Genomic DNA, 25,289 nt, shown 5'->3' on the forward strand with positions numbered 1-25,289 from the left:
AGACCCCCTGGGGAACACCACTGTGTACGTCCCTCCAGACTGCGAAACAACCGTTCACCACCACTCCCTGCTTTCTGTCTCTGAGCCATGCTGACACTGTCCCTTTAATCCAATACTGACCCCTGGGGAACACCACTGTGTACGTCCCTCCAGTCTCAGAAACAACCGTTCACCACCACTCTCTGCTTTCTGTCTCTGAGCCATGCTGTCACTGTCCCTTTAATCCAATACAGACCCCTGGGGAACACCACTGTGTACGTCCCTCCAGTCTGAGAAACAACCGTTCACCACCACTCTCTGCTTTCTGTCTCTGAGCCATGCCGACACTGTCCCTTTAATCCAATACCGACCCCTGGGGAACACCACTGTGTACGTCCCTCCAGTCTCAGAAACAACCGTTCACCACCACTCCCTGCTTTCTGTCTCTGAGCCATGCTGACACTGTCCCTTTAATCCAATACTGACCCCTGGGGAACACCACTGTGTACGTCACTCCAGTCTGAGAAACAACCGTTCACCACCACTCTCTGCTTTCTGTCTCTGAGCCACGCTGTCACTGTCCCTTTAATCCAATACTGACCCCTGGGGAACACCACTGTGTACGTCCCTCCAGTCTCAGAAACAACCGTTCACCACCACTCTCTGCTTTCTGTCTCTGAGCCATGCTGTCACTGTCCCTTTAATCCAATACTGACCCCTGGGGAACACCACTGTGTACGTTCCTCCAGTCTGAGAAACAACCGTTCACCACCACTCTCTGCTTTCTGTCTCTGAGCCACGCTGACACTGTCCCTTTAATCCAATACCGACCCCTGGGGAACACCACTGTGTACGTCCCTCCTGTCTGAGAAACAACCGTTCACCACCACTCTCTGCTTTCTGTCTCTGAGCCATGCCGACACTGTCCCTTTAATCCAATACTGACCCCCTGGGGAACACCACTGTGTACGTCCCTCCAGTCGGAGAAACAACCGTTCACCACCACTCTCTCCTTTCTGTCTCTGAGCCACGCTGACACTGTCCCTTTAATCCAATACTGACCCCTGGGGAACACCACTGTGTACGTCCCTCCAGTCTGAGAAACAACCGTTCACCACCACTCTCTGCTTTCTGTCTCTGAGCCATGCTGACACTGTCCCTTTAATCCAATACTGACCCCTGGGGAACACCACTGTGTACGTCCCTCCAGCCTGAGAAACAAACGTTCACCACCACTCTCTGCTTTCTGTCTCTGAGCCATGCTGACACTGTCCCTTTAATCCAATACTGACCCCCTGGGGAACACCACTGTGTACGTCCCTCCAGTCTGAGAAACAACCGTTCACCACCACTCTCTGCTTTCTGTCTCTGAGCCACGCTGACACTGTCCCTTTAATCCAATACTGACCCCTGGGGAACACCACTGTGTACGTCCCTCCAGTCTGAGAAACAACCGTTCACCACCACTCTCTGCTTTCTGTCTCTGAGCCATGCTGACACTGTCCCTTTAATCCAATACTGACCCCCTGGGGAACACCACTGTGTACGTCCCTCCAGTCTGAGAAACAACCGTTCACCACCACTCTCTGCTTTCTGTCTCTGAGCCACGCTGACACTGTCCCTTTAATCCAATACTGACCCCTGGGGAACACCACTGTGTACGTCCCTCCAGTCTGAGAAACAACCGTTCACCACCACTCTCTGCTTTCTGTCTCTGAGCCATGCTGACACTGTCCCTTTAATCCAATACTGACCCCCTGGGGAACACCACTGTGTACGTCCCTCCAGTCTGAGAAACAACCGTTCACCACCACTCTCTGCTTTCTGTCTCTGAGCCATGCTGTCACTGTCCCTTTAATCCAATACTGACCCCTGGGGAACACCACTGTGTACGTCCCTCCAGTCTGAGAAACAACCGTTCACCACCACTCTCTGCTTTCTGTCTCTGAGCCATGCCGGCACTGTCCCTTTAATCCAATACTGACCCCTGGGGAACACCACTGTGTACGTCCCTCCAGTCTGAGAAACAACCGTTCACCACCACTCTCTGCTTTCTGTCTCTGAGCCATGCCGACACGGTCCCTTTAATCCAATACTGACCCCTGGGGAACACCACTGTGTACGTCCCTCCAGTCTGAGAAACAACCGTTCACCACCACTCTCTGCTTTCTGTCTCTGAGCCACACTGTCACTGTCCCTTTAATCCAATACTGACCCCTGGGGAACACCACTGTGTACGTCGTCCAGTCTGAGAAACAACCGTTCACCAACACTCTCTGCTTTCTGTCTCTGAGCCACGCTGTCACTGTCCCTTTAATCCAATACCGACCCCTGGGGAATACCACTGTGTACGTCCCTCCAGTCTGAGAAACAACCGTTCACCACCACTCTCTGCTTTCTGTCTCTGAGCCACGCTGTCACTGTCCCTTTAATCCAATACTGACCCCCTGGGGAACACCACTATGTACGTCCCTCCAGACTGCGAAACAACCGTTCACCACCACTCTCTGCTTTCTGTCTCTGAGCCACGCTGTCACTGTCCCTTTAATCCAATACTGACCCCCTGGGGAACACCACTGTGTACGTCCCTCCAGTCTGAGAAACAACCGTTCACCACCACTCTCTGCTTTCTGTCTCTGAGCCATGCTGTCACTGTCCCTTTAATCCAATACAGACCCCTGGGGAACACCACTGTGTACGTCCCTCCAGTCTGAGAAACAACCGTTCACCACCACTCTCTGCTTTCTGTCTCTGAGCCATGCTGACACTGCCCCTTTAATCCAATACTGACCCCTGGGGAACACCACTGTGTACATCCCTCCTGTCTGAGAAACAACCGTTCACCACCACTCTCTGCTTTCTGTCTCTGAGTCACGCTGTCACTGTCCCTTTAATCCAATACTGACCCCCGGGGAACACCACTGTGTACGTCCCTCCAGTCTGAGAAACAACCGTTCACCACCACTCTCTGCTTCCTGTCTCTGAGCCATGCCGACACTGTCCCTTTAATCCAATACAGACCCCTGGGGAACACCACTGTGTACGTCCCTCCAGTCTGAGAAACAACCGTTCACCACCACTCTCTGCTTTCTGTCTCTGAGCCACGCTGTCACTGTCCCTTTAATCCAATACTGACCCCTGGGGAACACCACTGTGTACGTCCCTCCAGTCTGAGAAACAACCGTTCACCACCACTCTCTGCTTCCTGTCTCTGAGCCATGCTGACACTGTCCCTTTAATCCAATACTGACCCCTGGGGAACACCACTGTGTACGTCCCTCCAGTCTGAGAAACAACCGTTCACCACCACTCTCTGCTTTCTGTCTCTGAGCCATGCTGACACTGTCCCTTTAATCCAATACTGACCCCTGGGGAACACCACTGTGTACGTCCCTCCAGTCTGAGAAACAACCGTTCACCACTACTCTCTGCTTTCTGTCTCTGAGCCATGCCGACACTGTCCCTTTAATCCAATACTGACCCCCTGGGGAACACCACTGTGTACGTCCCTCCAGTCTGAGAAACAACCGTTCACCACCACTCTCTGCTTTCTGTCTCTGAGCCATGCTGACACTGTCCCTTTAATCCAATACTGACCCCCTGGGGAACATCACTGTGTACGTCCCTCCAGTCTGAGAAACAACCGTTCACCACCACTCTCTGCTTTCTGTCTCTGAGCCATGCTGACACTGTCCCTTTAATCCAATACTGACCCCCTGGGGAACACCACTGTGTACGTCCCTCCAGTCTGAGAAACAACCGTTCACCACCACTCTCTGCTTTCTGTCTCTGAGCCATGCTGACACTGTCCCTTTAATCCAATACTGACCCCCTGGGGAACATCACTGTGTACGTCCCTCCAGTCTGAGAAACAACCGTTCACCACCACTCTCTGCTTTCTGTCTCTGAGCCATGCTGACACTGTCCCTTTAATCCAATACTGACCCCTGGGGAACATCACTGTGTACGTCCCTCCAGTCTGAGAAACAACCGTTCACCACCACTCTCTGCTTTCTGTCTCTGAGCCACGCTGACACTGTCCCTTTAATCCATTACCGACCCCTGGGGAACACCACTGTGTACGTCCCTCCAGTCTCAGAAACAACCGTTCACCACCACTCTCTGCTTTCTGTCTCTGAGCCACGTTGTCACTGTCCCTTTAATCCAATACTGACCCCTGGGGAACACCACTGTGTACGTCCCTCCAGTCTGAGAAACAACCGTTCACCACCACTCTCTGCTTTCTGTCTCTGAGCCATGCTGTCACTGTCCCTTTAATCCAATACTGACCCCTGGGGAACACCACTGTGTACGTCCCTCCAGTCTGAGAAACAACCGTTCACCACCACTCTCTGCTTTCTGTCTCTGAGCCACGCTGTCACTGCCCCTTTAATCCAATACTGCCCCCTGGGGAACACCACTGTGTACGTCCCTCCAGACTGCGAAACAACCGTTCACCACTACTCTCTGCTTTCTGTCTCTGAGCCATGCCGACACTGTCCCTTTAATCCTGTAGGCTTTAATTTTGCTAACAGGTCTCAACCCTCTCCGGTACTTCATCAAAAAACTCGATCACATTAGTCAAACATGATTTGCTTTTAACAAATCTGCTGACTTTCATTTATTAGCCCAGACTTTTCCAAATGTGAATGAATTTTGTCCCGGATTATTGTCTCACCACTGATGTTAGGCTGACTGGTCTGTAGTTGCCGGGTTTATCCCTCTCCCCTTTTTATAAACAGCGGGGTAACAGTTGCACTCCTCCAGTCCTCTGGCACTGCCCCCATATCCAAGGAGGATTGGAAGATTGTGGCCAGAGCCTCCGCAATTTCCACCCTTACTTCCCTCAGTAACCTAGGATGCATCCCATCCGGACCAGGTGACTTATCTACTTTGAGGACTGCCAACCTTTTATGTATAACCCTCTATTTTTATCCTATCCAATATCCCTACTGCCTCCTCCTTTACAGCAACAACAACAACTTGGATTTATATAGCGCCTTTAACGTAGTAAAGCGTCCCAGGGTGCTTCACAGCAGCGTTATCAAACAAAATTTGACACTGAGCCACATAAGGAGATATAAGAGAAAAGAGACCCAGCCTGTTCATCCTTTCCTGATATGTATACCTCACATTTCTGGTATCATCCTTGTAAATCTTCACTGCACCCTCTGCAGTGCCTCTATATCCTTTTTATAATATGGTGACCAGATCTGTACGCAGTACTCCAAGTGTGGTCTAACCAAGGCTCGATACAGGTTTAGCATAACTTCCCTACTTTTCAATTCTATCCCTCTAGAAATAAACCCTAGTGCTTGGTTTGCTTTTTTTATGGCCTTATTAACCTGTGTCGATACTTTTAGTGATTTGTGTATCTGGACCCCGAGATCCCTTTGCTCCTCTACCCCATTTAGATTCTTATTTTCCAAGTAATATGTGACCTCCCTATTTTACTCACCAAAATGTAATACCTCACATTTATCTGTGTTGAATTTCATTTGCCAATTATAGGCTCATTCTTCAAGTTTATTGTCTTCCTGTAATTTGTTGCAGTCCTCCTCAGTATTGGCTGTGCCCCCCAAGTTGGTGTCGTCTGCAAATTTAGAAATTGTGTTTTTGATCCAAAGTCTAAATCGGTAATATAAATTGAACAAATATAATTTTGATTGGTCCACATGTTTCTCCCACATTAGTGGCCCCTGAAAGGGAGCCTTGTTGGGCTGATTCTTGTCTGGTGACCCTGGGGCAACCCAGTCTCACCCGATTGGTCCATCCAAAAAGGCCCAGTGACCAGGGGAGACAATCAGCAGCTCATTGATTTTATTCTCACTCTGCACACAGCGGGTGTAGAACTGAACCCAACCAGAGTAGAGGGAGGGGGAAAACTGGGAGTGGAGGAAAGAAATGTTGGAGATGGTGCGATGGGTTTGGATTTCAGCTCAGGGAGGAGGGAGAGTGTGTGGGACGGGGATTTACAGCTTTGGGGGAACGAGAGAGGAAAGAATGTTCGATAGAAACTAGAATTGTCTGTTCTGAATTTCTATCCTGTACTTACAGTGATGACTTTTGTAAACTCCTTTTACAGGGGATTAGAAGGGGAGGATTTACAGACGGGAAACTCAAACCAAACATCACAACAAGATCTGACAGTCACTCAATTCATCAGGACCTGAATATCATCGGCCTGTGAATGTGGAAGGAGGAATGTTTGTCTGTTCTGTCTGTGGGAAAAGATTTCAAACATCACTGTGACTGGAAAAGCACCGAGACACACACACCCGAGTGAGAGTGTTCCAGTGCACTGACTGTGGAAAGAGCTTTAACCAGTTACACAGCCTGAAAATATATCGCACCGTTCACAGCGGGGAGAAACCGTACACGTGTTCTGTGTGGACGAGGCTTCAACTGATCGTCCAACCTCGAGAAACACAAGGACACCCGCACCACGGAGAAACCGTGGAAATGTGAGGACTGTGGGAAGGATTCAATTAACTGTCCCAGCTGGAGATTGGGGATAGGCTGTTAACCTGCTCTCTCTCGGAAGGGATTTACTCAATTGTCTAGCATGCTGACACGCCAGCGAGCTCGCAATAGGGAGAGGCCATTCTCCTGCTCCATGTGTGGGAAGGGATTCACTTGTTCATCCCACCTCACTGCACACCAACTTGATCACGCTGATGAGAGACATTTTAAATGCTTTGACTGTGGGAACAGCTTTAAAACCTCTGAGGAGCTGATTGAACACCAGCGAGTTCACACTGACGAGAGACCGTTCTGTTGCTTTCACTGTGGGGAGAGGTTCAGCCAGTCATTGCAACTCACTGAACACCAGCGAGTTCACACCAAGGAGAGACTGTGCAACTGCTCCGAGTGTGGGAAGGGATTCACTCGTTCAGTTCACCTTTTTACACACCAGTGAGTTCACACTGGGGAGAGACCATTCACCTGCTCCGTGTGTGGGAAGAGATTCGCTCAGTCATCCCACTTCCATGAACACCAATGCGTTCACTCTGACGAGAGACCTTTTAAATGTTCTGACTGAATAGCAATAGATTGGGAGAAGGGGAAGTGCAATGAGACCTGGGTGTCCTTGTGCACCAGTCGCTGAAGGTAAGCATGCAGGTGCAGCAGGTGGTTAAGAAGGCAAATGGTATGTTGGCCTTCGTAGCGAGAGGGTTTGAGTACAGGAACAAGGAAGTCTTGCTGCAGTTGTACAGGGCCTTGGTGAGACCACATCTTGAGTATTGTGTGCAGTTTTGGTCGCCTTATCTGAGGAAGGATGTTCTTGCCATGGAAGAAGTTCAGGGAAGATTCACCAGACTGATACCTGGGATGGCAGGAATGGCGTATGAGGAGAGATTGGGTCGATTGGGCTTATACTCGCTGGAGTTTAGAAGAATGAGAGGGGATCTCATTGAAACTTATAAAATTCTGACAGGACTAGACAGACTAGATGCAGGAAGGATGTTCCCGGTGGTCGGGGAGTCCAGAACCAGGGCCACAGTCTATAAGGATAAGGGGTAAGCCATTTAGGACAGAAATTAGGAGGAATTTCTTCACCCAGAGAATGGTGAACCTGTGGAATTCTCTACCACAGAAGGTAGTAGAGGCCAATTCATTAAATATATTCAAGAAGGAGTTGGATATATTTCTTAAGGCTAAAGGGATCAAGGGGTATGGGGAGAAAGCAGGGACCGGGTACTGAATTTGGATGATCAGCCATGATCTCATTGAATGGCGGAGCAGGCTCGAGGGGCCGAATGGCCTACTCCTGCACCTATCTTCTATGTTTCTATGATAGAAGACCTTTAAAAGAAGTAATCATCTGCTGACACACCAACGCACTCACACTGGGGAGAGGCCGTTCACCTGCTTCGTGTGTGAAGAGGTTCACTGATTCATCCCACCAACTGAAACACCAGCGAGTTCACACGTTACTGCCAAAGTTGGATTCTGCTGTTATTGCTGCTGTTAATCACATCCAGGACTGAACCATGTTCATTCTGACAGTTGGGGTTTGTTTCTGCTGATGTTAATAACCCCTATAACTGGGCTGGAGTTTAATATTTTCATATCTGTCAAATAAATCAGCTTTGTTTCAAACACACAGTGTATCGAGTCCTTGATTTCTCCATGATAAGAGGAGACTAATTGATGTCCTGTTACCGACTGCTCCATTTTTGGGCCTTTTCTCCTTTCTAACTCTAGATTATTTCAGTTCTCATACCTTCAGTTACTCTCATGGACAAGTCCCAGCTCCCCATACCTTCCAGAGTGCCTCTCCTAGCCTTGGTATCCAGGGAAGGTATCGGTAACATGCCCGGGATCACTGAACACAAAACCCAGTCTGTTAATCACTTTCAGCTACTGGACTTAGTGTGTGCCCCACAGCATCTCTCTCACCTTCGATGTGTGAATAGAACATCAGGCCTCAGAACCTGGTTTTAAATTTAATTCCACTCAGAAAATATATTTAACAAGTAAACACATCACATCAAATAATGGACAAAAATCCAGAGGGGAGATGAGCCATTTTTCACTCAGTGAGTTGTTGTGATCTGGAATGCACTGTCTGAAAGGGGGTGGACGCAGATTCAATAGTAACTTTCAAAAGGGAATTGGATCTACTTAAAGGAAAAGTTTGCAGGGCTGTGCGGAAAGGGCAGAGGAGTGGGATTAATTGGCAGCTCTTTCAAAGATGATCACGGCCCGATAAGGCGGCTCTATATTCACAGGAGAAAGGCTGATATCTAACTCCCTGAGAACAGAGAAAGATCCCAACTCTCTGAAAACACCTTAAATTCTTTCTAAAAGCCTTTCACACGCTGACACCTTCCTTCTTTTGAAATTCCACTGCCGTACGCCGGGGGTGCAGGCAGTGCTGGGCACAGAGAGAGCAGCAAACCGGGTTGAGAGAGGGCACGCTGGGTTTGTCCTTGACCTGGGCTTTCCGTTGAGCATGTGCTGGGGCCCAGTGAGATTTCACTGCTCCGGGGTATTTCTGAGTGTGTCACAGGAACATTAGGAACAGGAGGAGGCCATTCGGTCCCTCGAGCCTGCTCCACCATTCAATTAGATCAGGGCTGATTCGTATCTTAACTCCATTTACCCGCCTTTATCAAATCAAATCAAATCAACTTTTATTGTCATTGTTAGTGCACAAGTGCGGTACAACGAAATGTAGGCTTGCGGCTCCCGAGAGTGTACATTTGGATTAAGACATTTAAACATTCAACATACATTTGGCTTGTAGTATATTAACATAAACATAACCTTAATAAAGTGCATTGGCAGATGTGCAGGCTTTAGAGTTTATTTGTGGAGTTCAGTAGGATGACAGCCCTGGGAAAGAAGCTGTTCCTAAATCTGGTCGTACGGGTGCGAATGCATCTGTAGCGTCTCCCAGATGGCAGGAGGGTGAACAGACTGTGGCTGGGGTGGGTAGGGTCTTTGATGATGGTCCGTGACCTCCGTAAACAGCGTTTCTGGTATATGTGCTCTATGGTCGGTTCCCTTGGAACAATTACCTCACAAAAATCGATCATCTCAGTCTTGAAAGCTCCAATCGACCCCCAGCATCCACAGCCTTTTGGGGGAGAAAGTTCCACATTTCTACTACCCTGTGTGTGAAAAAGTGCTGCCTGATTTCACCCCTGAATGGCCGAGCTCTAACTTTAAGATTAAGGCCTCTTGTTCTTGATTCCAGCACCAGAGGAATCCTCCATGGCCTCCCCTCTCCTTATCTCTGTAAACTCCTCCAGCCCTACAACCTCTGAGATCTCTGCCCTCCTCCAATTCAGGCCTCTTGCTCATCCGCGATTTTAATCGCTCCACCATTGGTGGCCGTGCCTGCAGCTGTCGAGGCCCCAAGCTCTGGAATTCCCTCCCTAAACCTCTCCACCTCTCGTTCCTGCTTTAAGACATTCCTTAAAACCTTCCTCTGTGAACAAGCTTTTGGTCATCGGCCCGAATATCTCCTCATGTGGCTCAGAGTCACATTTAGTTTGATAACGCTACAGTGAAGCACCTTGGGATGTTTTACTATGTTAAAGGGGCTATCTAAATGCAAGTTGTTGTTGTTACTCTCCAACCCCCCTCACCCCAACTCCTCTTTCACCCCTACTCTCCAACCCCCTCACCCCAACTCCTCTTTCACCCCTACTCTCCAACCCCCTGATGTGCCATCAATAACTCAAAGACAAGGAATTAAAGGATTCAACTGAAGGCTTTTAATCACTAAGAACATTGCATGTCTTTCCACATCGGATTCGTCTGGCAGAAATGACTCATACAGCTCTTGAGACCTTTATATGACAAAAGACAGGGGCGGAGCCAATACACACAATAGGAAAAAGGGGGCGGTACACAATACAATGCAGGTAAAAACACAGGGGCTGATGAAGGCATATATTTCATCACATTCACCCCTTCTACAGATTTAGTCTGTCCGGGGGTGTGATAGTCCTTCCTGAATGTCGCAACAGTACCTCGGGTTCCGACCGGGAGTCCGTGGTGCCCTCCTGGGCATACCCATGTGTTGGGGGTGTTGCAGGTACTTCTGGGGGTGGTGAGGATACATCTGGGGATGGTGGAGGTTCTTCTGGTGGTGGTGAGGATGATTCGTCGTCGCTTCGTGCCGAGGCGAGGTCCTTTATGGACACGGTGTCCTCACGCCCGTCGGCGTGCTTGACGTACGCGTACTGTGGGTTTGCGTGGAGTAGGTGTACTGCCTCCACAAGGGGATCCGTTTTGTGGCCCCTCACATGCTTCCACAATAGGACTGTCCCTGGGGTGGAGAGCCATGAAGGTAGGGACGCTCCTGAGGTTGATTTGCGGGGAAAAACAAACATCTTCTCGTGAGGAGTGGCGTTAGTAGCAGTACACAGTAGCGACCTTATCGAGTGGAGTACGTCTGGGAGGACCTCCTGCCAGCGGGAGGTAGGGAGGCCTTTAGACCTTAGTGCTAAGGTGACCGCCTTCCACACCGTCGCGTTCTCCCTCTCCAATTGCCCATTACCCCGGGGGTTATAACTAGTGGTCCGACTCATGGCTATCCCCTTCGACAGCAGGTATTGGCGCAGTTCGTCGCTCATGAACGACGCCCCCCTGTCAGTGTGGATGTAGTTAGGCATGCCGAACGTGCAAAACAGGCTGCCGAGGCACTTGATGACCGTGGCACTGGTCATGTCTGGGCAGGGGTAGGCGAATGGGAAGCGGGAGTACTCGTCCACAATGTTGAGAAAGTACACATTGCGGTTGGTGGAGGGGAGTGGCCCTTGAAATCTAAGCTCAGGCGCTCGAATGGCCGTGTAGCTTTGATCAGGTGGGCTCGGTCGGGCCTGAAAAAATGGGGCTTGCATTCCGCACAGGTGCGGCAGTCCCTGGTCATAGACCGGACCTCCTCAATGGAATAGGGCAGGTTACGGGATTTTATAAAGTGGAATAGCCGGGTGACCCCCGGGTGGCAGAGGCCATTGTGGAGGCCCTGTAGCCTGTCCCCCTGGATGCTGGCACACATCCCTCGTGATAGGGGATCGGGGGATTCGTTGAGGGCCCCCGGCCTATATATTATGTCGTACTCAAACGTGGAGAGTTCGATCCGCCACCTGAGAATTTTGTCGTTCTTGATCTTCCCCCTCTGTTTGTTGTTAAACATGAAGGCTACCGACCGCTGGTCGGTAAGTAGGGTGAAGCGTTTGCCAGCTAGGTAGTGCCTCCAGTGCCGCACTGCCTCCACTATGGCCTGGGCCTCCTTCTCTACCGAGGAGTGCCTGATCTCGGGCCGTTGGAGGGTTCTTGAGAAAAAGGCTACGGGCCACCCATCCTGGTTGAGGGTGGCTGCTAAAGCGAAGTCGGACGCATCGCTTTCGACCTGGAAAGGGATGTTTTCATCCACTGCCTGCAGCGCGGCCTTCTCAATGTCGTGTTTAATGCTGTTGAAGGCGGCGTGGGCCTCGGCCATGAGCGGGAAGGACGTTGATTTCAGGAGGGGACGGGCCTTGTCGGAATAATTGGGGACCCATTGGGCGTAATAGGAGAAAAACCCCAGGCACCTTTTCAGGGCCTTGGGAGTGTTTGGTAGGGGTAGCTCCCATAGGGGGCGCAATCGGTCGGGGTCCGGACCGATTTCCCCGTTTTCCACCACGCAGCCCAGGATACAGAGGCGCGTGGTGCTAAAGACACACTTATCCTCGTTGTAGGTGAGATTGAGTCTGAGGGCGGTTTTCAGAAATCTCACGAGGTTCGAGTCATGGTCTTGCTGGTCGTGGCCGCAGATGGTGACGTTGTCTAGGTATGGATAGGTGGCTGTTAACTGGTTCTCATCGACCATGCGGTCCATCTTCCGCTGGAAGACCGAGACCCCATTCGTTACCCCAAAGGGGACTCTGAGGAAGTGGTAGAGGCGCCCGTTCGCCTCGAAGGCGGCGTATGGATGGTCCTCCGGCCTAATGGGGAGCTGGTGGTATGCTGATTTTAGGTCGATGGTGGAAAACACCCGGTATTGCGCGATTTGGTTAACCATATCCGCTATGCGGGGCAGAGGGTAGGCGTCTAGCTGGGTGTATAGATTAACCGTCTGGCTATAATCTATCACCATCCGCTTCTTTTCGCTACCCTTAACTACTACTACCTGGGCGCGCCACGGGCTGGTACTGCATTCAATGATACCCTCCCACTTGAGTCTTTCTACTTCCGACGCAATGAACCGTCTATCCTCCCAGCTGTACCGCCTACTCTTGGTCGCTATGGGTCGACAGTTGGGTGCGAGGTTGGCGAACAGAGAGGGCGGCTTGACCTTCAGGGTAGCCAGACCGCACACTGTGAGGGGCGGCTGGGACCCACCGTAGGTGAGCGTGATACTTTGGTGGTGGCACTGGAAGTCCAGACCCAAGATCACGCTCACACAGAGATCTGGCATTATCAATAGTTTAAAATCTCTGTAATCAGTGCCTTTTACCGACAACATAACCGCGCAGAAACCTGTAATTTTTGAGGTATGGGTCTTATCAGCCATGGCGATTTTGCCCTGTGTAGGGACTATCGTTAGTGAAAGTCGTTTTACCAGGCTAGGATGAATAAAGCTTTCGGTGCTCCCGCAGTCAATCAAGCATTTAACCTTGTTCCCGTTTACCTCTCTGTCCATCATCGATCTAGACAACGGATGCGGCCTGGATTGATCCACCGTGATCGAGGCCACCAGTGGGTCCTGGAGGTCCGTGTAGTCGGGACAAGATGGTGGACTCCATGAGGGTGGACAAGATGGCGTCCAAGATGGCCGCCCCCACGGCGCGCACGCGGCGGTGGCGGAGTTGGAGGCGGGGTTCCCTCTGCAGACTTTGCTGAAATGTCCTTTCTTCCCGCATTTAAAACAGGTGGTGCCCTTCGCTGGGCACAGATGCCTGGAGTGTTTGTCCTGGCCGCAGAAGTAGCATTTCGGGCCCCGATGCATCGCGGCAGTAGTGGGGCTCCTGGGTGGAGGCTGGGGCTCTGATGGTGCTGGGCTGGCCTTAGACCTGGGAGGTGAAGATGGCTTCCAAGATGGCGGCCCCCACGGCGTGCACGAGGCGGAGTGGGCCGCATGGCCTGAGGAACAGGATTCAGAGTTCCTCTGGGCCATATCCAGCGATCGCGCTATGCCCATAGCCTGTTTTAAGTCCAGTCCCTCCTTTTCAAACAGTTTCTGCCGAATGTAATTTGAACTGAGGCCCGCAATAAAGAAGTCTCGGATCAGCTCCTCCGTGTGTACGATGGCAGACACGGCCTTACAGTTACAGTCTCTGCCCAGTACTTTTAGGCTTAGCATGAAGTCCTCTAGTTACTTACCATGCTGCTGCATGCGAGTAGTCAGAAGATGCCTGGCGTACACCTTGTTTATTGGCCGCACGTAGTGGGCCTTCAGAATGGTGCAGGCATCCCCGTAGCTGGTGGCATCTCGGATGAGAGGGGAGACCCGATGACTCACCCAGTTTCGCAGGATTCCCAGTTTCACGTCTCCGGTGGCGGTCGCGGCTGCGATGGCGGTGGCTGAGCTCTCGATGAAAAATTCGAAGCATTGGAACCAGTGTCCGAACTGTGTGGCTGCGTCTGAGGCATGGGGGTCCAGATCCAAGCACTCTGGTTTCAGGAGTCAATCTATCTTGGTGTTTTAGTGATTAAAATTGATGTGCCATCAATAACTCAAAGACAAGGAATTAAAGGATTCAACTGAAGGCTTTTAATCACTAAGAACATTGCATGTCTTTCCACATCGGATTCGTCTGGCAGAAATGACTCATACAGCTCTTGAGACCTTTATATGACAAAAGACAGGGGCGGAGCCAATACACACAATAGGAAAAAGGGGGCGGTACACACAATACAATGCAGGTAAAACACAGGGGCTGATGAAGGCATATATTTCATCACACCCCCCTCACCCCAACTCCTCTTTCACCCCGACTCTCCAACCCCCTCACCCCAACTCCTCTTTCACCCCTACTCTCCAACCCCCTCACCCCAACTCCTCTTTCACCCCTACTCTCCAACCCCCTCACCCCAACTCCTCTTTCACCCCGACTCTCCAACCCCCTCACCCCAACTCCTCTTTCACCCCTACTCTCCAACCCCCTCACCCCAACTCCTCTTTCACCCCTACTCTCCAACCCCCTCACCCCAACTCCTCTTTCACCCCTACTCTCCAACCCCCCTCACCCCAACTCCTCTTTCACCCCTACTCTCCAACACCCCTCACCCCAACTCCTCTTTCACCCCTACTCTCCAACCCCCCTCACCCCAACTCCTCTTTCGCCCCTACTCTCCAACCCCCCTCACCCCAACTCCTCTTTCACCCCTACTCTCCAACCCCCCTCACCCCAACTCCTCTTTCACCCCTACTCTCCAACCGCCTCACCCCAACTCCTCTTTCACCCCTACTCTCCAACCCCCCTCACTCCAACTCCTCTTTCACCCCTACTCTCCAACCGCCTCACCCCAACTCCTCCTTCACCCCGACTCTCCAACCCCCCTCACCCCAACTCCTCTTTCACCCCTACTCTCCAACCCCCTCACCCCAACTCCTCTTTCACCCCTACTCTCCAACCCCCTCACCCCAACTACTCTTTCACCCCTACTCTCCAACCCCCCTCACCCCAATTCCTCTTTCACCCCTACTCTCCAGCCCCCCTCACCCCAACTCCTCTTTCACCCCTACTCTCCAACCCCCTCACCCCAACTCCTCTTTCACCCCTAACCTCCAACCCCCTCAACCCAACTCCTCTTTCACCCCTACTCTCCAACCCCCCTCACCCCAACTCCTCTTTCACCCCTACTCTCCAACCCCCTCACCCCAACTCCTCTTTCACCCCGACTCTCCAACCCCCTCACCCCAACTCCTCTTTCACCCCTACTCTCCAACCCCCCTCACCCCAACTCCTCTTTCACCCCTACTCTCCAACCCCCCTCACCCCAACTCCTCTTTCGCCCCTACTCTCCAACCCCCCTCACCCCAACTCCTCTTTCACCCCTACTCTCCAAACCCCCTCACCCCAACTCCTCTTTCACCCCTACTCTCCAACCACCTCACCCCAACTCCTCTTTCACCCCTACTCTCCAACCCCCCTCACTCCAACTCCTCTTTCACCCCTACTCTCCAACCGCCTCACCCCAACTCCTCCTTCACCCCGACTCTCCAACCCCCCTCACCCCAACTCCTCTTTCACCCCTACTCTCCAACCCCCTCACCCCAACTCCTCTTTCACCCCTACTCTCCAACCCCCTCACCCCAACTACTCTTTCACCCCTACTCTCCAACCCCCCTCACCCCAATTCCTCTTTCACCCCTACTCTCCAGCCCCCCTCACCCCAACTCCTCTTTCACCCCTACTCTCCAACCCCCTCACCCGAACTCCTCTTTCACCCCTAACCTCCAACCCCCTCAACCCAACTCCTCTTTCACCCCTACTCTCCAACCCCCCTCACCCCAACTCCTCTTTCACCCCTACTCTCCAACCCCCTCACCCCAACTCCTCTTTCACCCCTACTCTCCAACCCCCTCACCCCAACTCCTCTTTCACCCCTACTCTCCAACCCCCTCACCCCAACTCCTCTTTCACCCCTACTCTCCAACCCCCTCACCCCAACTCCTCTTTCACCCCTACTCTCCAACCCCCCTCACCCCAACTCCTCTTTCACCCCTACTCTCCAACCCCCTCACCCCAACTCCTCTTTCACCCCTACTCTCCAACCCCCTCACCCCAACTCCTCTTTCACCCCTACTCTCCAACCCCCCTCACCCCAACTCCTCTTTCACCCCTACTCGCCAAACCCCCCTCACCCCAACTCCTCTTTCACCCCTACTCTCCAACCCCCTCACCCCAACTCCTCTTTCACCCCTACTCTCCAACCCCCCTCACCCCAACTCCTCTTTCACCCCGACTCTCCAACCCCCCTCACCCCAACTCCTCTTTCACCCCTACTCTCCAACCGCCTCACCCCAACTCCTCTTTCACCCCTACTCACCAACCCCCCTCACCTCAACTCCTTTTTCACCCCTACTCTCTAACCCCCCCTCACCCCAACTCCTCTTTCACCCCTACTCTCCAACCCCCCTCACCTCAACTCCTCTTTCACCCCTACTCTCCAACCCCCTCACCCCAACTCCTCTTTCACCCCTACTCTCCAACCCCCCTCACCCCAACTCCTCTTTCACCCCTACTCTCCAACCCCTCACCCCAACTCCTCCTTCACCCCAACTCTCCAACCCCCCTCACCCCAACTCCTCTTTCACCCCTACTCTCCAACCCCCTCACCCCAACTCCTCTTTCACCCCTACTCTCCAACCCCCTCACCCCAACTCCTCTTTCACCCCTACTCTCCAAACCCCTCACCCCAACTCCTCCTTCACCCCAACTCTCCAACCCCCCTCACCCCAACTCCTCTTTCACCCCTACTCTCCAACCCCCCTCACCCCAACTCCTCTTTCACCCCTACTCTCCAACCCCCCTCACCCCAACTCCTCTTTCACCCCTACTCTCCAACCCCCTCACCCCAACTCCTCTTTCACCCCTACTCTCCAACCCCCTCACCCCAACTCCTCTTTCACCCCTACTCTCCAACCCCCTGATCCCAACTCCTCTTTCACCCCTACTCTCCAACCCCCCTCACCCCAACTACTCTTTCACCCCCTCTCCAACCCCCTCACCCCAACTCCTCTTTCACCCCCTCTCCAACCCCCTCACCCCAACTCCTCTTTCACCCCTACTCTCCAACCCCCTCACCCCAACTCCTCTTTCACCCCTACTCTCCAACCCCCCTCACCCCAATTCCTCTTTCACCCCTACTCTCCAGCCCCCCTCACCCCAATTCCTCTTTCACCCCTACTCTCCAACCCCCTCACCCCAACTCCTCTTTCACCCCTACTCTCCAACCCCCTCACCCCAACTCCTCTTTCACCCGTACTCTCCAACCCCCTCACCCCAATTCCTCTTTCACCCCTACTCTCCATCCCCCTCACCCCAACTCCTCTTTCACCCCTACTCTCCAACCCCCTCACCCCAACTCCTCTTTCACCCCTACTCTCCAACCCCCCTCACCCCAATTCCTCTTTCACCCCTACTCTCCACCCCTCACCCCAATTCCTCTTTCACCCCTACTCTCCAGCCCCCCTCACCCCAATTCCTCTTTCACCCCTACTCTCCATCCCCCTCACCCCCACTCCTCTTTCACCCCTACTCTCCAGCCCCCCTCACCCCAATTCCTCTTTCACCCCTACTCTCCAACCCCCCTCACCCCAATTCCTCTTTCACCCCTACTCTCCAGCCCCTGTGTCATCGTCCATTGACATCAATGGAACGTACAATGACAATTGATATGTCTGAATTTGACAGATATTTACAATGATTCTAGAGGCTTTCTTTATTCTGTCCACTCGAGGAGTGTGATAACAGACTTTCTCCTGTGAATATAGAGCTGGAGTATTGGGTCGTGATATGTTTACTTATTCATCTTGTTGACTCCAAAAATTAAGTCTTGTGGTTTCAGACACCAGATATTCAAGCTCACAACAACAGATTGTCTTTTACTGACTTTATTAACAGCACTGCAAAGATACAGACAGAGTAAAGTTACCCGACCCGGAGAACAGAGATAATACAATGGATTCAGAGCTCTCTTCTCCCCAGATCTGTTCTAACAAGCTGCGACTACACTGGCGATATTTATATTTAACTTGTTTACTACATTATTGACCTGGCCCTGCCCAAACCATAACCACAAGGATGCCTGTCATTGTTTTGACTGTGACCACAAGGCTGTGTCACTATCACACACACACACCGTTTCCTTCTTTCACATCTCCATACACAGACCATCTCTTTACACATCCCCTTTCTACACGATTGCAGCCGACATGAGCAAGGACGTGAGGCTCATTCAAAGACACACTCATTTCATGACAGCAAAGGTTACACTGGGACTAATCTTCAGTTATTTTCCATTACAGGCAAAATGCAGAGCGGCCCAGCAGCACATGGCACCTTAACAGAGTCTCATCGGCCTACAATATAGAGCTGGAGGATTGGGCCGTGATCTGTTTACTTGTTCATCTCTTGTTCAATACATTTGCTGAGTGCATTTAAATTGAAAACCAGGTTCTGAGGCGTGATGCTCTATTCACACATCGAAGGTGAGAGAGATGCTGTGGGTCACACGCTAAGTCCAGTAGCTGAAAGTGATTAACAGACTGGGTTTTGTGTTTAGTGATCCCGGGTGTGTTACCGATACCTTCCCTGGATACCAAGGCTAGGAGAGGCACTCTGGAAGGGATGGGGAGCTGGGACTTGTCCATGAGAGTAACCGAAGGTATGAAAAGTGAAACAATCTCGAGTTAGAAAGGATTAAAGACCCAAAAATGGAGCAGTCGGTAACAGGACGTCAATTAGTCTCCTCTTATCTTGGAGAAATCAAATACTCAACACACTGTGTGTTTGAAACAAAGCTGATTTATTTGACAGATATGAAAATATTAAACTCCAGCCCAGTTATAGGGGTTATTAACATCAGCAGAAACAAACCCCAGCTGTCCGAATGAACACGGTTCACTCCTGGATGTGATTAATAACAGCAGAATCCAACCCCTGCAGTCACTTGTGAACTCGCTGGTGTTTCAGCAGGTTAGATGACTGAGTGAATCCCTTCCCACACACGGAGCAGGGAAATGGCCTCTCCCCAGTGTGAATATGCCTGTGTGTCAGAAGGTGGGATGAACGAATGAATCCCTTCCTACACATGGAGCAGGTGAACGGCCTCTCCCCAGTGAGAGTGAGTTGGTGTTTCAGCAGATCCCTTCTGATTTTAAAGCTCTGCTCACAGTCAGCACATTTAAATGGTCTCTTATCAGTGTGAACAAGTTGATGTGCAGCGAGGCTGGATAACTGAGTGAATCCCTTCCCACACACGGAACAGGTGAACGGTCTCTCCCCGGTGTGAGTGAATTGGTGTTGCATCAGATGCTTTCTGCTTTTAAAGCTCTTCTCACAGTCAGAACATTTAAACGATCTCTTATTAGAGTGAAGAAGTTTATGTGCATTGAGGCTGGAGGAGTTAGTGAATCCCTTCCCACACACGGAGCAGGTCAATGGCCTCTCCCCGGTGTGAACTCACTGGTGTGTTAGAAGGTGGCATAATTTAGTGAATCCCTTCCCACACACGGGACAAGTGAACGGTCTCTCCCCAGTGTGACTGCGTCGATGAGTTTCCAGCTCAGACGGGTAATTGAATCCCTTCCCACAGTCCCCACATTTCCACGGTTTCTCCATGGTGCAGGTGTCCTTGTGTCTCTCCAGGTTGCACGATCAGTTGAAGCCTCGTCCACACACAGAACACGTGTACGGTTTCTCCCCGCTGTGAACGGTGCGATGTTTTTTCAGGCTGTGTAACTGGTCAAAGCTCTTTCCACAGAACAGACAAACATTTCTCCTTCCACATTTAAAGGCCGATGATATTCAGGTCCTGATGAATGGAGTGACTGTCAGATCTTGACGTGATGTTTGGTTTGAGTTTCCCATCAGCAAATTCTCACCTTCTAACACCCTGTGAAAGGAGTTTACAAAAGTCATCACTGTAAGTACAGGATAGAAATAAAGAACAGACAATTCTAGTTTCTATGGAACATTCTTTCCTCTCTTGTTCCCAGAAAGCTGTAAATCCCCATCCCACACACTCTCCCTCCTCCCTGTGCAGAAATCCAAACCCATTGCATCATCTCCAACATTTATTCATCTGGGTAGAATTGAGAAATACTAAGGGGAAAAAAACGTTAGTGGGAGTGGTTTATAGACCTCCAAACAGTAAGGCGGAGGTTGGGGATGGCATTAAAAGAGAAATTAAAGAAGCGTGCAATAAGGGCACAGCAGTCATCATGGGTGACTTTAATCTACATATAGAATGGGCCAACCAAATGAGTAACAATACTGTGGAGGAGTAATTCCTGGAGTGATTACGGGATGGTTTCCTGGACCAATATGTCGAGGAACCAACCAGAGATCAGGCCATCTTAGACTGGGTATTATGTAACGAGAAAGGATTAATTAGCAATCTTGTTGTAAGAGGCCCCTTGGGTCGGAGCGATCATAATATGATCAAATTCTTCATTAAGATGGAGAATGAAGTAGTTGACTCGGAGACTAGGGTCCTCAATTTAAATAAAGGAAACTATGATGGTCTGAGGAGCGAGTTGGGTAGGATTGATTGGGTTAATGGCACTCAAAGGGATGACGGTGGATAGGCAATGGCAAACATTCAAAGACCGAATGGATGAACTACAGAATTTGTTCATCCCAGTTTGGCATAAAAATAAAACAAAAAAAGTGACCCAACTGTGGCTAACAAGGGAAATTAGGGATAGCATAAGGTCCAAGGAGAGGGCATATAAATTGGCCAGAAAAAGCAATAATCCTGAGGATTGGGAGCAGTTTAGGATTCAACAAAGGAGGACAAAGGGATTAATTAAGAAAGGGAAAATAGAATATGAGAGTAAGCTTGCAGAGAACATAAAAACTGACTGTAAAAGCTTTTATAGATATGTGAAGAGAAAAAGATTGGTGAAGTCAAGCGTAGGTCCCTTGCAGTCAGAATCGGGGGAAATTATAATGGGGAACAAAGAAATGGAAGACCAACTAAATACATATTTTGGTTCTGTCTTCACAAAGGAGGACACAAATAACCTCCCAGAGATGCCGGGGAACATAGGGTCTGATGAAAGGGTGGAACTGAAAGAAATCAGTATTTGTAGGGAAATGGTGTTAGGAAAATTGATGGGACTGAAGGCCGATAAATCCCCAGGGCCTGATAATCTACATCCCAGGGTACTTAAGGAAGTGGCCCTAGAAATAGTAGATGCATTGCTGATCATCTTCCAGAACTCGATAGACTCTGGAACGGTACCCATGGATTGGCGGGTAGCTAATGTTACCCCACTATTCAAAAAAGGTGGTAGAGAAAAGGCGGGGAATTATAGACCGGTAAGCTTGACATCGGTAGTGGGGAAAATGCTAGAGTCCATTATAAAAGATGTAATAGCAGAGCACTTGGAAAGCAGTGACTGGATCGGACAAAGTCAACATGAATTTACAAAAGGTAAATCATGCTTGACTAATCTACTGGAATTTTTTGAGGATGTAACTGGTAAAATAGATAAGGGAGAACCAGTGGATGTGGTGTATTTGGACTTTCAGAAGGCTTTCGATAAGGTCCCGCATAAGAGATTAGCGTGCAAAATTAAGGCACATGGGATTGGGGGCAAGGTATTGACTTGGATAGAGAACTGGTTGGCGGACAGAAAGCATAGAGTTGGAATAAACAGGTCGTTTTCCGAGTGGCAGGCAGTGACTAGTGGGGTACCGCAAGGATCGGTCCTAGGACCCCAGCTGTTCACAATATATATTAATGACCTGGACGAGGGAATTGGATGTAATATCTCCAAATTTGCAGATGACACAAAGCTGGGGGGGAGGGTATGCTGTGAGGAGGATGTCGTGAAACTCCAGCACAATTTGGACAGGTTGGGTGATTGGGCAGAATCATGGCAAATGCACTATAATGTGGATAAATGTGAGGTTATCCACTTTGGTGGCAAAAACAGAAAGGGAGATTATTATTTGAATGGTAATAGATTGGGAGAAGGGGAAGTGCAAAGAGACCTGGGTGTTCTTGTACACCAGTCGCTGAAGGTAAGTATGCAGGTGCAGCAGGCGGTTAAGAAGGCAAATGGTATGTTGGCCTTCGTAGCAAGAGGGTTCGAGTACAAGAACAAGGATGTCTTGCTGCAGTTGTACAGGGCCTTGGTGAGACCACACCTTGAGTATTGTGTGCAGTTTTGGTCACCTTACCTGAGGAAGGACGTTCTTGCCATGGAAGGAGTGCAGCGAAGATTCACCAGGCTGATACCTGGGATGGCAGGAATGACGTATGAGGAGAGATTGTGTCGATTGGGCTTATACTCACTGGAGTTTAGAAGATTGAGAGGGGATCTCATCGAAACCTATAAAATTCAGTCAGGCCTGGACAGACTAGATGCAGGAAGGATGTTTCTGATGGCCGGGGAGTCCAGAACCAGGGGTCATAGTCTAAGGATAAGGGGTAAGCCATTTAGGACTGAAATGAGGAGGAATTTCTTCACCCAGAGAGTGGTGAACCTGTGGAATTCTCTGCCACAGAGGGCGGTGGAGGCCAGTTCATAAATATGTTCAAGAAAGAGTTGGATATATTTCTTAAGGCTAAAGGGATCAAGGGATATGGGGAGAAGGCAGGGACCGGGTACTGAATTTGGATGATCAGCCATGATCTCATTGAATGGCGGAGCAGGCTCGAAGGGCCGAAAGGCCTACTCCTGCTCCTATCTTCTATGTATCTATGTATCTATGCTCCCAGTTTTCCTCCTCCCCTGAAGGTGCTGACTCTGGCTGGGTTCAGTTCTACACTCACTGGTTCCCCTTCCTCTCCTCCTCTGAAGGTGCTGACACTGGCTGGGTTCAGTTCTACACTCACTGGTTCCCCTCCCTCTCCTCCCCTGAAGGTGCTGACTCTGGCTGGGTTCAGTTCCACACTCACTGGTTCCCCTCCCTCTCCTCCCCTGAAGGTGCTGACTCTGGCTGGGTTCAGTTCTACACTCACTGGTTCCCCTCCCTCTCCTCTCCTGAAGGTGCTGACTCTGGCTGGGTTCAGTTCTACACTCAGTGGTTCCCCTCCCTCTCCTCCCCTGAAGGTGCTGTCTCTGGCTGGGTTCAGTTCTACACTCACTGGTTCGCCTCCCTCTCCTCCCCTGTAGGTGCTGACTCTGGCTGGGTTCAGTTCTACACTCACTGGTTCCTCTCCCTCTCCTCTCCTGAAGGTGCTGACTCTGGCTGGGTTCAGTTCCACACTCACTGGTTCCCCTCCCTCTCCTCCCCTGAAGGTGCTGACTCTGGCTGGGTTCAGTTCTACACTCACTGGTTCCTCTCCCTCTCCTCTCCTGAAGGAGCTGACTCTGGCTGGGTTCAGTCCTACACTCACTGGTTCCCCTCCCTCTCCTCCCCTGAAGGTGCTGACTCTGGCTGGGTTCAGTTCTACACTCACTGGTTCCTCTCCCTCTCCTCTCCTGAAGGTGCTGACTCTGGCTGGGTTCAGTTCCACACTCACTGGTTCCCCTCCCTCTCCTCCCCTGAAGGTGCTGACTCTGGCTGGGTTCAGTTCTACACTCACTGGTTCCCCTCCCTCTCCTCTCCTGAAGGTGCTGACTCTGGCTGGGTTCAGTTCTACACTCACTGGTTCCCCTCCCTCTCCTCCCCTGAAGGTGCTGACTCTGGCTGGGTTCAGTTCTACACTCACTGGTTCGCCTCCCTCTCCTCCCCTGTAGGTGCTGACTCTGGCTGGGTTCAGTTCTACACTCATTGGTTCCCCTCCCTCTCCTCCCCTGAAGGTGCTGACTCTGGCTGGGTTCAGTTCTACACTCACTGGTTCCCCTCCCTCTCCTCCCCTGAAGGTGCTGACTCTGGCTGGGTTCAGTCCTACACTCACTGGTTCCCCTCCCTCTCCTCCCCTGAAGGTTCTGACTCTGGCTGGGTTCAGTCCTACACTCACTGGTTCCCCACCTTTCAAATTGTTTTGGACACTTTCTTAAACACACACACAGCAGATGCACATTTATCTGATGGGAGATCACTGACACATGAGCAGCCAGCGGTGTGAAGCCTCCTGAGAGTCCGGCCCCTTTCCAGCCAGTATTTACAGGAGCTGGGACACGGAAAAGAGTCTAATTGAAATTAGTGATAAATTTATTCACACAAACCAAGCCCCAAGATAATGCATAATTTCTCCTTTATTTACAGACGCTCCCAGACCAGTCACCATTTCTCTTCCATTGACAGACGCTCCCTGACCAGTCCCCATTTCTCCTCCATTTACAGATGCTCCCTGACCAGTCACCATTTCTCCTCCATTTACAGATGCTCCCTGACCAGTCCCCATTTCTCCTCCATTTACAGATATTCCCTGACCAGTCCCCATTTCTCCTCCATTTACAGACGCTCCCTGACCAGTCAACATTTCTCCTCCATTTACAGACGCTCCCTGACTTCCTGTCTGTCCCGGAGTTTGGCGCGCGGCCCCTTTGCTGAGCGAATCGGGAGAAACTGGAAAGCGGCAGGCGGATAATGTTGAGTGTTTTAGTAATGGGGCCTGGGGCCGCACTCGGGGTGTGAGCAGCCCGCGTACCCCGGGGTTTATTTTTTGGTTTTATTTATTTAAATTTTGAACATTTTACATTAAATGACATTACAGAGCTCAAGTCTCGGCTCTTTGTACAAAGTCACAAGCCCTCATGCCTACAAGGCAGGGGTCCCAGTCTCTGCAAGTTAATGATGTGCTCTCCAAGCTTCCTGGTCATCTTCACTTGTTCATCCGGATAATGGGTCTCCAGGAATTCACACAGTTGAGGGTCGGCGCTTCCAGTGGAGAGATTGTGCAGATCCAGCAGACTCTGGCCGACAGTCAGGGGGAGATAGAGGAACAGATATGTAGGCAAATCTCAGAAAAGTGCGAAAATAATAGGGTAATAATAGTGGGGGATTTCAACTTCCCCAATATAAATTGGGATAGTCAGAGTGTGAAAGGCTTAGAGGGTGCAGAATTCTTAAAGTGCATCCAGGAGAGCTTTTTGAGCCAACATGTAGAAAGTTCTACAAGAGAGGGGCGATACTGGACCTAATTCTGGGGAATGTAGCCGGGCAAGTGGTGGAAGTGTCAGTAGGAGAGCATTTTGGCGACAGTGACCATAATTCGGTGAGATTTAAGGTGGT

General features: G+C 50.8%; 1 pseudogene; it reads right to left on the reverse strand.

Moving 5' to 3' along the window:
* The window catches only part of LOC147118932 (uncharacterized), a 64,252-nt pseudogene that overhangs the window by 15,688 nt on the left and 23,275 nt on the right, over positions 1-25,289 (reverse strand).

Source organism: Somniosus microcephalus, chromosome 4, assembly GCF_052327205.1.
Source record: "Somniosus microcephalus isolate GS21.2 chromosome 4, FLI_Smic_1.0, whole genome shotgun sequence".
NCBI classification, from domain to species: domain Eukaryota; kingdom Metazoa; phylum Chordata; class Chondrichthyes; order Squaliformes; family Somniosidae; genus Somniosus; species Somniosus microcephalus.